Here is a 12,261-nt window from a genome sequence, read left to right as displayed (position 1 = left end):
GCCATCCAGCCATCTCATCCTCTGTTGTCCCCTTCTCCTCCTGCCCCCAGTGCCTTCCAGCATCAGGGTTTTTTTCCAATGAGTCAGCTCTTCGCATGAGGTGGCCAAAGTATTGGCGTTTCAGCCTCAGCATCAGTCCTTCCAATGAACACCCAGGACTGGTCTCCTTTAGGATGGACTGGTTGGATCTCCTTGCAGTCCAAGGGACTCTCAAGAGTCTTCTCCAACACCACAGTTCAAAAGCATCAATTCTTCAGCACTCAGCTTTCTTCACAGTTCAATTCTCATATCCATACATGACCACTGGAGAAACCATAACCTTGACTAGACGGACCTTTGTTGGCAAAGTAATATCTCTGCTTTATAATATGCTGTCTAGGTTGGTCCTAACTTTCCTTCCAAGAAGTAAGCGTCTTTTAATTTCATGGCTGCAGTCACCATCTGCAGTGATTTTGGAGCCCCCCAAAATAAAGTCTGCCACTGTTTCCACTCTTTCCCCATCTATTTCCCATGAAGTGATGGGACCAGATGCCATGATCTTAGTTTTCTGAATGTTGAGTTTTAAGCCAACTTTTTCACTCTCCTCTTTCATTTTCATCAAGAGGCTTTTTAGTTCCTCTTCACTTTCTGCCATAAGGGTGGTGTCATCTGCATATCTGAGGTTATTATTTATCCTGGCAATCTCGATTCCTGCTTGTGCTTCTTCCAGACAGTGTAAAAAGTACACAGGTTACCTATCTGGTCACTGGTTTACATTGTCAAAACCATCAAAATGTACACTTAATGTTTGTACATTTTTATTTTATGTAAATTATACCTAAATAAAGTTGATAAAGATCGGATGTTGACTCCCAAATACCTCACCACCAACCAGTCAGAAGAATGTCCACAGGCTGATCATGCCCTACTCCTTGAATACTGGAAGACTCCTCACTAACCCCTTCATGGCAGGACACGTAGTCTTGATTAGTCCACCGTGGCCCCCTTTGCCTTTCTGCACTGGTGCACAGAGGCTGAATTTTGGCAACATGAGTAGTGATTTCCTCAATCCTTGCCCAAAGTGATTTATTCATGCAACTATAAGGGAAAGGACACGAAAACCTTTCAGGGACTATTGGATACAAGGTGTGAGTTGAGGTACTCAATCTAGGGACCCAAAGCATCCTCATATAACTCCTTTGTTGAAATGGATGGATAGGTGTCAGGTAATAAATGGAGTTTGGACCCAGCTCTGGCTCTTGGTAGGTCTCTGGCTCCACAAACTCACCGGCTGGTCATTTCCCTGGTTCTCAAAGGACTAACTGGAGCAGCCATGCTTAGGTACTGGCAATAACCACACTGGTTCCTTGTCCTGTGTGGGAAGGGCTAGTAGAGAAAACCAACTAGACTAAAACCACCTTACATTCCCCAGCCAAGATGGTAACTAAAAAACAATACTATATGAGGTATGTGGCAAATAATGGTGCTCCCCCAAACTGAAATAAGCAGGAATAGTGGTCTTTATCACACGCCTTTTCCATCCATCAGTATGGTCCCTGTTAAAACTAGATTTATCTTGGAGGATAGCAGTGGGTTACCATAGGCTCAACCAAGCAGTAGCCTTCCCAATTACAGATGTGAGCTGTCTTGCTAGATCAGATTAAGATGGTCTTAGATATACAGTATACAGCCATCAATCTGATAAGCGTATTTGTTTCCCTCCTTATCAGAGGAGCAAAGCAGCTCGCATCCACATAGGACAGGACACAGTATACACTCGCAGTGTTAGCCTGAAGCTATGCTAAATCTGCCCTTTGCCATTGTGTCCCACTTTCTGCAACCCCATGGCCCTTTGCAATAATACAGTCTTTCATTTATTTATTTCTGGCTCTGCTAGGTCTGTGTTGCTGCCTGGGCTTTTCTCTAGCTGTGGAGAGCGGAGGCTATTCTACGTGCAGTTGCAGCCTTCTCATTGAAGCGACTTTCTTGTCTGGAGCACAGGCTCTAGGGCGCTTGGGCTTTAGTAGTTGTGGTTCCTGGGCTCTAGAGCACAGGCTCAGTAGTCGTGGCGCATGGGCTCAGTTACTCCTCAGCATGTGGGATCTTCCTGGACCAGGCATGGAACCTGAGTCTTGCACTGACAGGTGCATTCTTTACCACTGAGCTGCCAGTTAAGCCCCCATAATATAGTTTTAAGAACATGGGCCATTTGGACATTCTGCAGAAGATCACATCACTTACATTAAATGATCAAATGAGTAAGAAGTGACAAATACATGGAAGACTAAAACACATGGATTCTAGAGGGCAGAATAAAGGCTAGATGAAAATTCAGGGGGTTACCACATCAGTGAAGTTTTTAGAAATCCAGTGGCTTGGGGCATGCCCTCCCATCTCCACTGCATTAGGACAAATTATTATCTGACATCTCCCACAACAAGGAAGAAAGCACGATGCGTGGCAGGCCTTTTGGATTCTGGAGGCAGCACATTCCATATTTAGAAATACTGCTCTCATTTATTTCCTTGGTGACAAGGAACACTTACAGCAGAAACGGGTTGTGTAGCAGATTGAGGCTGAGGTACAGGCATCCCTTGCTCGTGGGCAGTGCAGCCAGTGGGCTCCACATAGACACTATGGGACTAGAGTTGTCTGTGGTGAGAAAAGATACCATGTGGAGGAGAGCAGGATTGCAGCACAAGACCCTGGGGCTTGGCCATAGGTGCAAATCTATGCCATCTGCATCAGAGAAGCATTCAGAAAAGAGACCCTCCTGTGCTAAAGAGCCCTGGCAGAGATTACACACCTAACCTGGGACGTAAAGTGACTGAGTATCCAGATTTGCCACCAGAAGCTGAGTTCTGTCACATTCACCCAGCCTTAGGGCTGGGAGGGGTCAGCAGCATTCCGTCATCAGGTGGGAGTAGGTCTGGGAACAGCCATGAGTCAGGAATATAAGCAAGCTGCATGAGTAGCTGGCCCTGTTCCTGTGTCAACTATTCTTTGTACCAGTGCCTCTGTCCTAGCTCATATGAATGTGGATTAGCTTTCTATTGTTGCCTAACTATATTATAAACTTAGCAGCCTACATTAGTAGATACTAAATATTTCATAGTTTCTGTGGGTCAGAGCTTGAGCATGACTTAGCTGGGCCCTCTTCAGGTTCTCACAAAACTGAGACATGGACAGGCTGTTATTATCTGAGGATCAACCCCAGGGTGATACAGTCCCAGCTGCATGTCAGAATCCAGTTCCTTGCCCACTGCCACCTTGAGGGGCTTGGTTTCTGATTGGCCGTTGGAGAGACGCCCCCTTTAGGTCCTTGTCACCTGTTCCTTCCATGTGGCAGCTCATAACATAGTCACTTGCTCCTTCAAAGCAAATGAGTCATGAGGAATGCCTTGCAAGATGGGTCTTACCATATTTTTTTTTTTTTAAGATTTATTTACTGATGGCTCCACTGGGTCTTCATTGCTGCGTGTGGGGTTTCTCTCGTTGCAGTGAGCAGGGGCTGTTCTCCTGCTGTGGTGCATGGGCTTCTCACTGTGGTTTATTTTGTTGTGGAACATGGGCTCTAGGCATGTGGGCTTCAGTAGTTGTGGTGCACCGACTCTCTTGTCGCTTGGCACGTGGGATCTTCCCAGATCAAGGACCAAACCTGTGTCCCCTGCATTGGCAGGCAGGTTTATGACCAGTGAGCCACCAGGGAAGCCCAGGGGCCTTGCTATCTCATGTCATGTATTATGTACGGATTCTCTTGTACGTCCCATTGCCTTTGCTTTATTCCACTGATGAGAAGCAAGTTGCAGAACTTTCCCACACTGAAGAGATTGCCTGAGAGAGGGAACACCAGGACGCAGGGCTCATGGGGGCCACTCTGCAACCTGCCTGCCTCAGACTGCATGGAGGATTCCAATGACAAGCTGACAGAGGAGGATAAAGGCTAAGCTTGGTTCGTGGACAGGCCTCCTGGTATGTGAGTACAGACCAAAATGGACCACAGCCGCTCTGCGCCTCACTCGGGGTGGCTCCTAGAGACTGCAGGAAGGCGCATCCCCCTCTAACGACAGCAACAGGCAGTGTATATGGTCATCCACTTTGTGAAGAAAGGGAAGAGGCCTGGGCAAGGATGCCCAGGTAGTGGGTAGTGGTCATACTTGGCTGGTTGGCCAGAGACTTGAAAGGAGAAAGGCGGGGCAATTGGGGATGAAGGTGTCTGGGGTAGGGGTATGTGGCATGTGGACCAAAGCAGTGGGCATGGAGTGTGAACATCTTTGTAACATCTGTCAACACCCGGTAGTGAGCATCTCCCCTGGGAGAGGTTCAGTTCAGTTCAGTCGCTCAGTTGTATCCGACTCTTTGCGACCCCATGGACTGCAGCACGCCAGGCTTCCCTATCCATCGCCAACTCCCAGAGCTTGCTCAAACTCACACCCATCCAGTCAGTGATGCCATCCAACCATCTCATCCTCTGTCATCCCCTTCTCCCACCTTCAATCTTTCCCAGCATCAGGGTCTTTTCCAATGAGTCAGTTCTTTACATCGAGTGGCCAAAGTATTGGAGTTTCAGCTTCAGCATCTGTCCTTCCAATGAATATTCAGGACTGATTTCCTTCAGGATTGACTGGTTTGACCTCCTTGCAGCCCCTGGGAAAGGCACTATCAACCAAACAGAACGACTCTTCAAGGTGTGCTCAGCCAGCCCCTGCCCTTGGCCATCCTATAGCTGGCGCAGCAGTTTCATGAACAGAGGCCGTGGTGCCAGAGACGGAGGCTACGCGTGAGTCCAGTAGCATGGGCCATTCTAGCTGCACTGTTCAAAGTCCAACCTGCTGTTTACAGAAATCAGTGAGCACTCCTCTCCCCTCAGGCACCATCTCTCAAGAAGACCTACCACTCTTTTCCTCATAAAGACAGAAAATATCACAGAAACAAATTCCTACTCTCTAGATTGTCCTGAATATCTTTTATCCCCAGAGTAGTGTTTCTCAGGACCTTCAGAATCACTTGGGCTTGTCACTAGTGAAGATTTCCCAACCAACCAACCTACTGAATCTCTAGATTTGGTGCCTGGGAATCTGTGGAATATGGAGGGCTTAGTCAGTGGCCTTAACACAATTCAGTATCCTAATTAAAATTTCCCCAGAAAACAGTTGTTAAGAGATGGGGAAAGAAAATATAAACTTAGGAGTATCAAATTGAAAAATCACTTCACCATCTTAGTAGGACAAACCCATTTTTCAGTTGCCAGTTCAGAAACACAGGGTCCCTGTGAGCCTGGAACTGTGCTCCATGTTGTGATGGGCATGAAGAACGTAAAGTTCAGATAAGAAGGAAGAAGTCTGCACACATAAAACCTCAGAATTGGAAGGCAGCCCCAGAGGAGTGGTCCGGGCCCCTTCCCTCTTCAGACAGGCAAACAGAGGGTCAGTTTCACACAAGTTTCCAGCAGCAGAACCAGGTCCCCTGAGCCTGGCTTACCAAGAAGTTCTGATGAAATGTCACTGCAAGTGATGTCAACAGCAAGGGTTCTAGGAATTCAGAGAGGCCTCCACGCCCTGTGGCTGAGTGAACAGGAGCAGGGCCTTGGGCTGGTCCCTGAGAGGAGATGAGACTCCAGACAGAATGCAGATTCCAGGGCATCAGGCATCAGGGGCGGGGGATTCCAAATGTGGTCAGATCAGGAACATCAGGACCTCAGCCCTGTCCAGCACTTTACACAGCGCTACATCTGTGGTGTTATCACCCCAGTTCATTCCTCCACTACCCTGCCACCCTCCATTTAACCACGGGGAACTGCTGGGCATGATAACGCCATGCTCTGGGTGAGGCATCTGGGACCCCAGCGACAAGGCAATAGGAAGGGCACTGGGAGCCACTGAGGAATGGGAGACAGGGCCTCTGGAGAGAGCCAGGCAGGAGGGGCCCTGTACCCAGAGGGAGTTACAGTCGGAGAGGCTGTGGGCTGGAAAGAGAAGAGTGTGACCCAGCAGCACAGGTCAAGGAGGGCAGCGGGCACTGTGGTTTGGGACAACTTCTACATATACTTCCCTTGTGGCCTGACCCCTGTGACCGGGAGGCCTGGGGACACCAGAAGTTCAGGCTCACTGGGGGGGTGGGGGCTCTGGCTGCAGATGGCTTTGCAGGGGCAGCATGGTGCCTGGTATAAAGTCTCTCTCTGTCCTGGCAGGGACCTGAGCCCAAGGCAGGAAATCCAAGCTGCAGGCCCGTTGTAGCACCTGGACAACTTCTGCCCATCACATGGGTAACGAAAGTGGACCCAGGAACCTTTGAAAATTACTGAGCTGCCTCCAAGGGAGCACGTTCATTGATGACCTGGAGCCAGGCTTGAGAGGTTCTTGGGTAGAGTGGAAGGAAATGAGGTTAAGGGAGAGGGAGATAAGCCTCCAGTAGCAGGCTGAGGAGTTCGGCTTTAATACAGGTGAAGACAGTGGGTGGGGAGGGGGTTGGGTGGAGGGGCGGGGCGGGGGTCACTGGGACAACACGCTGGAATCACACCTGAACATGGAGTGTGATCACCGACCCAGGGGTATGTAAGTCTGCCCCACCAACACACAGTTTGGGATCATCTATATTCTCAGGTGATGGACAGGGAGGCCTGGCGTGCTGTGATTCATGGGGTCGCAAAGAGTCGGACACGACTGAGCGACTGATTTGATCTGATCTGATATTCTCTTTTGGTGCACATAGGGAAGAATAGAGAATGGTGGACCCACTGGTATTGCTTAGTTCAGTATTAACAGAGCCAACTGTCACAACTTAAGTGGGCCTAGAATCAAAGCCTGCAGGGAACACAGCAGGTGGGCTGAGAGGTGGGAGAGGGTGCCAGGACCAAGTGAGCCGACTGCAAAATGTCTTCGGAATGTATGAGAGCAAGAAAAGCTGAAATAAATACTTTCATATACATTTAAGTACATGGGTACAATGTTTTGTGTGTATAGTGGCCTTATTCCTTTAATATTTGCTGACCCAAGTGTGTGTGTATAAAATAAAACAGGCTTCAATCTGAGTGCTGATTTTTTTCTTTTAGTCTGAAATCAGTTTCTACATGAAACATGCAAAATATTTGTGGCTTGAGTAAATTTTATTTTTATCTTTAAAAGAAGTATATTTTGAAAGTTCATGTTGATGACTGATTATCTTAGCTCACTGGAAGGTACTTTTGATTTTTATAAGAACAGTACCAATCCCCTCTCAGTGATTATTAGTAACTCTGATTTCTCTTGGTTCTAGATTGGTTTGAAAAGGAAATACACACTTCAGAGATTTACTAGTCTAAATGTATAGGTGTAAACTCTGGTTCACACAGCAAAACTCTGCAAAAGGTCCTGATCCAGCCTAGTAACCTATGCTAGTCCCGAGAGCCCTCCTTTCCTGAAATCTAAGCCCAGCTCTGCTCCTTTGAACAAGTCACCTAATCTCAATGTGTCTTAAATTCTTAATCTTTAAAAAATTTTTTTAATTAATTTATTTTTTAATTGAGGGATAATTATTTTACAGAATTGTGTTGGTTTCTGCCAAACATCAACATGAATCAGCCAGAGGTATACATATGTCCCTCCCTCTTGATCTTCCCTCCCATCTAGGTTATTACAGAGCCCAGTTTGAGTTCCCAGTTTTACAAATGGAGGTTACACCTTGCAGTCTCCCTGTGGGGATTCAGCGAGATGGAGCTCCTAACACAGCGCCTGGCTCAGGGGCTTACATTCACATTAGCGCAATGGTACTTATCCAATACTTAAAAGACAGGGGAGAAAGTTCTGGGGCTTCTTTACTGCAGCTCTAGCCACGGCCCCTTCCCCCACCCCCCATCAAAAATAACTCGTTGTTGTTGCCCAGTCGTGTCTGACTCTGCGATCCTATGGACTGTAGCCTGCTGGGCTCCTCTGTCTGTGGAATTCTCCAGGCAAGGATACTGGGTTGCCATTTCCTTCTCCAGTGACTCTGTTGATACACTAGAAATTGTCCTAAATTTTGTATATACAATGCTTACCTCTCTTTTTCATTAGACAAAGAAATTTTGGAACCAAAACAAAATACAAAAATACAGTTTAACCATTTAAAATCTGTGCAGGAAGAGCTGCCGCCCAACCAGCAGGATCCAGAGTGGTTCCATTCTGCCATCTAGTGGACAGAGGGAAAAGAGACATTTAGAACAAAATAATTGCTGTTCAAGTTTATCAACATCTGAAATTTACTGAAAGAGTTCTCTTTTTTTAAAAACTATAAAACATTATTAAAGGTTTATATCCTGCCAGAGTCATATTGAAATTTTATAGGTATTTGGCCTGTCATTACATTTACCTCATTTACCTCATGGGGGCTTCCCGGGTGGCTCACCTGGTAAAGAATCCACCTGCAATGTGGGAGACCTGGGTTCAATCCCTGGGTTGGGAAGATCTCCTGGAGAAGGAAATGGCAACCCACTTCAGTATTCTTGCCTGGAAAATCCCATGGACAGAGGAACCTGGTTAGGCTACAGTCCATGGGGTTGCAAAGAGTCGGACACAACTGAGCGACTTCACTCACTCACTTCACTCATGAAATAAGTTCCATATTTAGTCCCTATTTTAGAAATTAGGTAAAAGAGGAATAGAGAGGTAAAGGAACTTGCCCCAAATTATACAGCTAAGAAGTAGAAGAATAAAAAATGTGTTCTCTGAATAGTATAATTAAAGTCTACTCTGAACTCACTTTTAATAAGTTTATTTAACTTTTAAAATACACAATAACAATCCAGTGTTCTAAACTTTTAGCACTACAACTAAACTCCTCAAAATGTTTATATTTACACGCTATGAGTTCTGAAGATTGTCTGTGGAAGGAGAGAATGCTCTCAAGTTCTTATTGTGAATTTTTCTGGCCCATCCCTCCCATTTATATGATCCATTTCAGCAAAGCCCTCTGCATTTATTCTGTCACACAGACTGGGAGAAGCCCAGGGCCTCTGAGGGTTATGTCTTCTCCCTAGTACTGGGTGAAATCAGTGAGGCAATAATTCCATTTATGTAAAAAATGTCCACCAACATAAAATGTTGGTATAACCAAGATGGATATTTGTCAGGGCCTGTGTGTTTGAATTAGTTTTTTTGCTGGTGTATGACTGCATACATTTTCTGTTTTTATTTCTAAAGTCATTTCCTTAGGTGTTCATGAGGATTTCCATTTTGACTGGGATGAAGACGCTGGAAGCCCCCCAAAGTTAGTGACAGCAGCTTACCTGAAGTGGCCAATGATGTTCTGAGACTCCTTTTCACTCTGGTTACTAGAATTAGCAGGTGCTATTTGTTGAGCTTCTTTGATGAGTCAGGGACCATTCTTGATAGATATACATAATGCTAATCTGTCCACTAAACCTCTAAAGTAGATATTGCTATCTTCACTTTGGATGAAAACTGATGCTTGTGACCACCCCCACCCCCCGCCCTCCTATGAGCAAATCCTGACTGTGCCCAGGGCTTCACTACAGTGAATAATCACTGATTGGCTGGTTGGCCCTTTCAAGTCAGTTTACTTCCCCTGGAAAATGAGAAGCTTTGACTAAGAGATCTTCTCTAAGATTTTGCCTGATTCTAAGAATTCCTCTGCAAGGAGCTGTGGGGGTTTCAGAAGTGAAAAGATTTTGTCCCTGCCACCAAGTAGCCCAGGGCCCATGAAGCACTGAGGCCACACACAGAGTGGGATGTAGTGTAAGAGCAGATGGTTTTGAAAGGACATCACGGCAGGCGTCTGTGTGACCTTCCACCACCTCCCACCGAACCCCTTTCTCTACTCTGTCCTTGTCTTCTTTCTCTGTTCTTTCTTTCATGTGTCCTTACTGCATCTTTCTAACTCCTGTTTCTTTTCTTTTTCCCTCTGCCTTGCCCTAGAAAGGTGTTTTTCTAACAGTGGGTTTTAACCCATTAGTAGGCCACAAAATCAACTCAGTGGGTCTGGACCAGCATTAATAAAAATGAATTAACACAATACAAACTATTAAAGGGTATCAATCACAGTGAAGGTAATATCATGAGAAACATGTCAGTGTGTCTGTCTGCATGTGTGTGTACACTGTGTCAAGATGCAAACTTTACATATTTTATGACATTAGGAAAACCCTGCTCTAGACTAGAACGGGAGCTCTTACCCTCACCTGTGGTACCAGGAGCCAAGGAGCCTGTGTCCCCAGCAGGGAGGTGGCATCTGGGTCTTGACATTGCTTGGAGGACTGGTCATCAGCTCAGGCAAATCCTTACATGGAGGCAAGGGATGGCCCAGATGACCCTATAATAATGCAGTCAGTGCGGGGCCAAGTGTGTGAGGGCCCCTGGGCTCAGGTGAAACCCCCACCCCTCATGCATCCTGTAGGGCTGTCAGCAGAGATGGGTAAGGAGCCCCAGCAGGTCATCATGTCACCCCAGGAGCTGCTTACCCTGAGGAATGGCTGGAACTTGTCCTCAGGACTTTCAGTTCCCATATTTCCTCCCATGTTCTATCACTGGAACATGGGCAGCCAGCCTCCCCGGAGCTGGAATTAAACCAGGCTCTGCCCTTGCATCGAGGCCCAGCCCCATCCCCAGTGGGTACCTCTAGGGTCCCTGGCACCCGGCATTGTCTGGGGCACTCAGGCTACGGCCCTGGAGACGCAGCTCTTCGGGTCACACAGGGGTGGTTAAGAACACAGCTTCTCTGCTCCTCCCTAATAACCTTCCAGCAAGACCACCATCCTGTCCTCACTGTCTGCCCCTGGTCTAAGGCACCCAGGCTGGATGATTGCCCTAAAGAAGCATCTCTGGGGGTTCCTGTGGATGCCCCAAAGTCACATCAGGAGGAGGGCAGTGGGAGGCACCTTGCAGAGCCAGGTTCTCCTCTGCTCACCCCACCACCTCCCAGGAGCCAGAATTAAACCAGGCTGTGCCCTTGCATCAGAGAAGGCAATGGCACTCCACTCCAGTACTCTTGCCTGGAAAATCCCATGGACAGAGGAGCCTGGTGGGCTGCAGTCCATAGGGTCGCTACGAGTCGGACACGACTGAGCGACTTCCCTTTCACTTTTCACTTTCGTGCATTGGAGAAGGAAATGGTAACCCACTCCAGTGTTCTTTCCTGGAGAATCCCAGGGACAGGGGAGCCTGGTGGGTTTCCGTCTATGGGGTCGCACAGAGTCGGACACAACTGAAGTAACTTAGCAGCAGCAGTGCCCTTGCATTGGGCCGGGTTTCTGGAGGCTTCCCTGCTGCTCCCCGTGTTGCTAGCACAGCCTCTACTGCCCTGCTCTGGGAAGGACCCCGGGCCCCAGAACACAGTTTGGGGGACCTCCGGACTGTAGGCTGGGAGCTCCCACTTGCTGGCTGCCTGCTCCCAGAGGTGCTGTGCCCCACCCCACCCCATCCCAACTGCAGGCTCCTTACACTCCCTCTCCTCTGCCAGTCTCCTGCCCAGAAGAGGGCCTTGCCCCAAAGCCCTCCCCCTGAATTCTCACCTGAACTAAAAACTCTTTCCTGCACTCAGATTCCTGAGGGATCTGGAACTCAGCTGATGCTCAACCTGGGGCTCTCTCTGCAGATGCTTGCCTCCCTTACCTGATCTGGGAGCCTGCACCATGTATGTAATGTGGGGTGGATTCCAGCTGCAGTGACTACAGGCCAAGGGAACTAGACCAAGTGATAATTCCTCTCTCATCTCAGCTTCTCAGCTGTAAAATGTGGCTAAGGTCCTTAGAGCTGTGTGAGACTTCACTTTTGACAAACAGCTGACATCCTAGTAGGCACACAGTAGGCTCGTATTTGGTGGGGCTGGCTGTCTCCGCTGTGTCTTTAACAACAACAGCCCTGGCACAGGACAGGTGCACAGTGGTGTGGCTAATTGGTTAATTAGCCAGTTCTTTGACAAGAGAGGCAAGGTGTATTCCTCCCTCTGATTTTCCCACTGAGGGGAGAGCAGTGACTCTTGGCAGCAGAGGCTGCCAAGGAGATGGGAAATGGCCAGTCATCAGGGAAGAGATGGAGGGAAGGAGGGCGGGAAGGAGGGACAGCAGGAACATCATCAAGCGCAAAAAGACAGTTTTTCCCTGAGGACAGGGAGGTAGGGCTATGAGGACCATGTGGACACTTCTCTGTGAAAGAATTCTGAGTTGGAATAGGGAAAATGGAGATCACAGACCCCCACCAGCCAAGGTGAAGCTGTCTGGTTTTCCAGCAGAGGGTGTGCGGGCGCAGGAATGGGACTTGAGGCTGAGAACTGACACACATTCCAGACCCCCAGCCGCCCCGGCCCGCCTGC

This window comes from Bos indicus x Bos taurus, chromosome 1 (assembly GCF_003369695.1).
Source record: "Bos indicus x Bos taurus breed Angus x Brahman F1 hybrid chromosome 1, Bos_hybrid_MaternalHap_v2.0, whole genome shotgun sequence".
NCBI lineage: Eukaryota > Metazoa > Chordata > Mammalia > Artiodactyla > Bovidae > Bos > Bos indicus x Bos taurus.
This window is presented reverse-complemented; position numbering follows the sequence as displayed.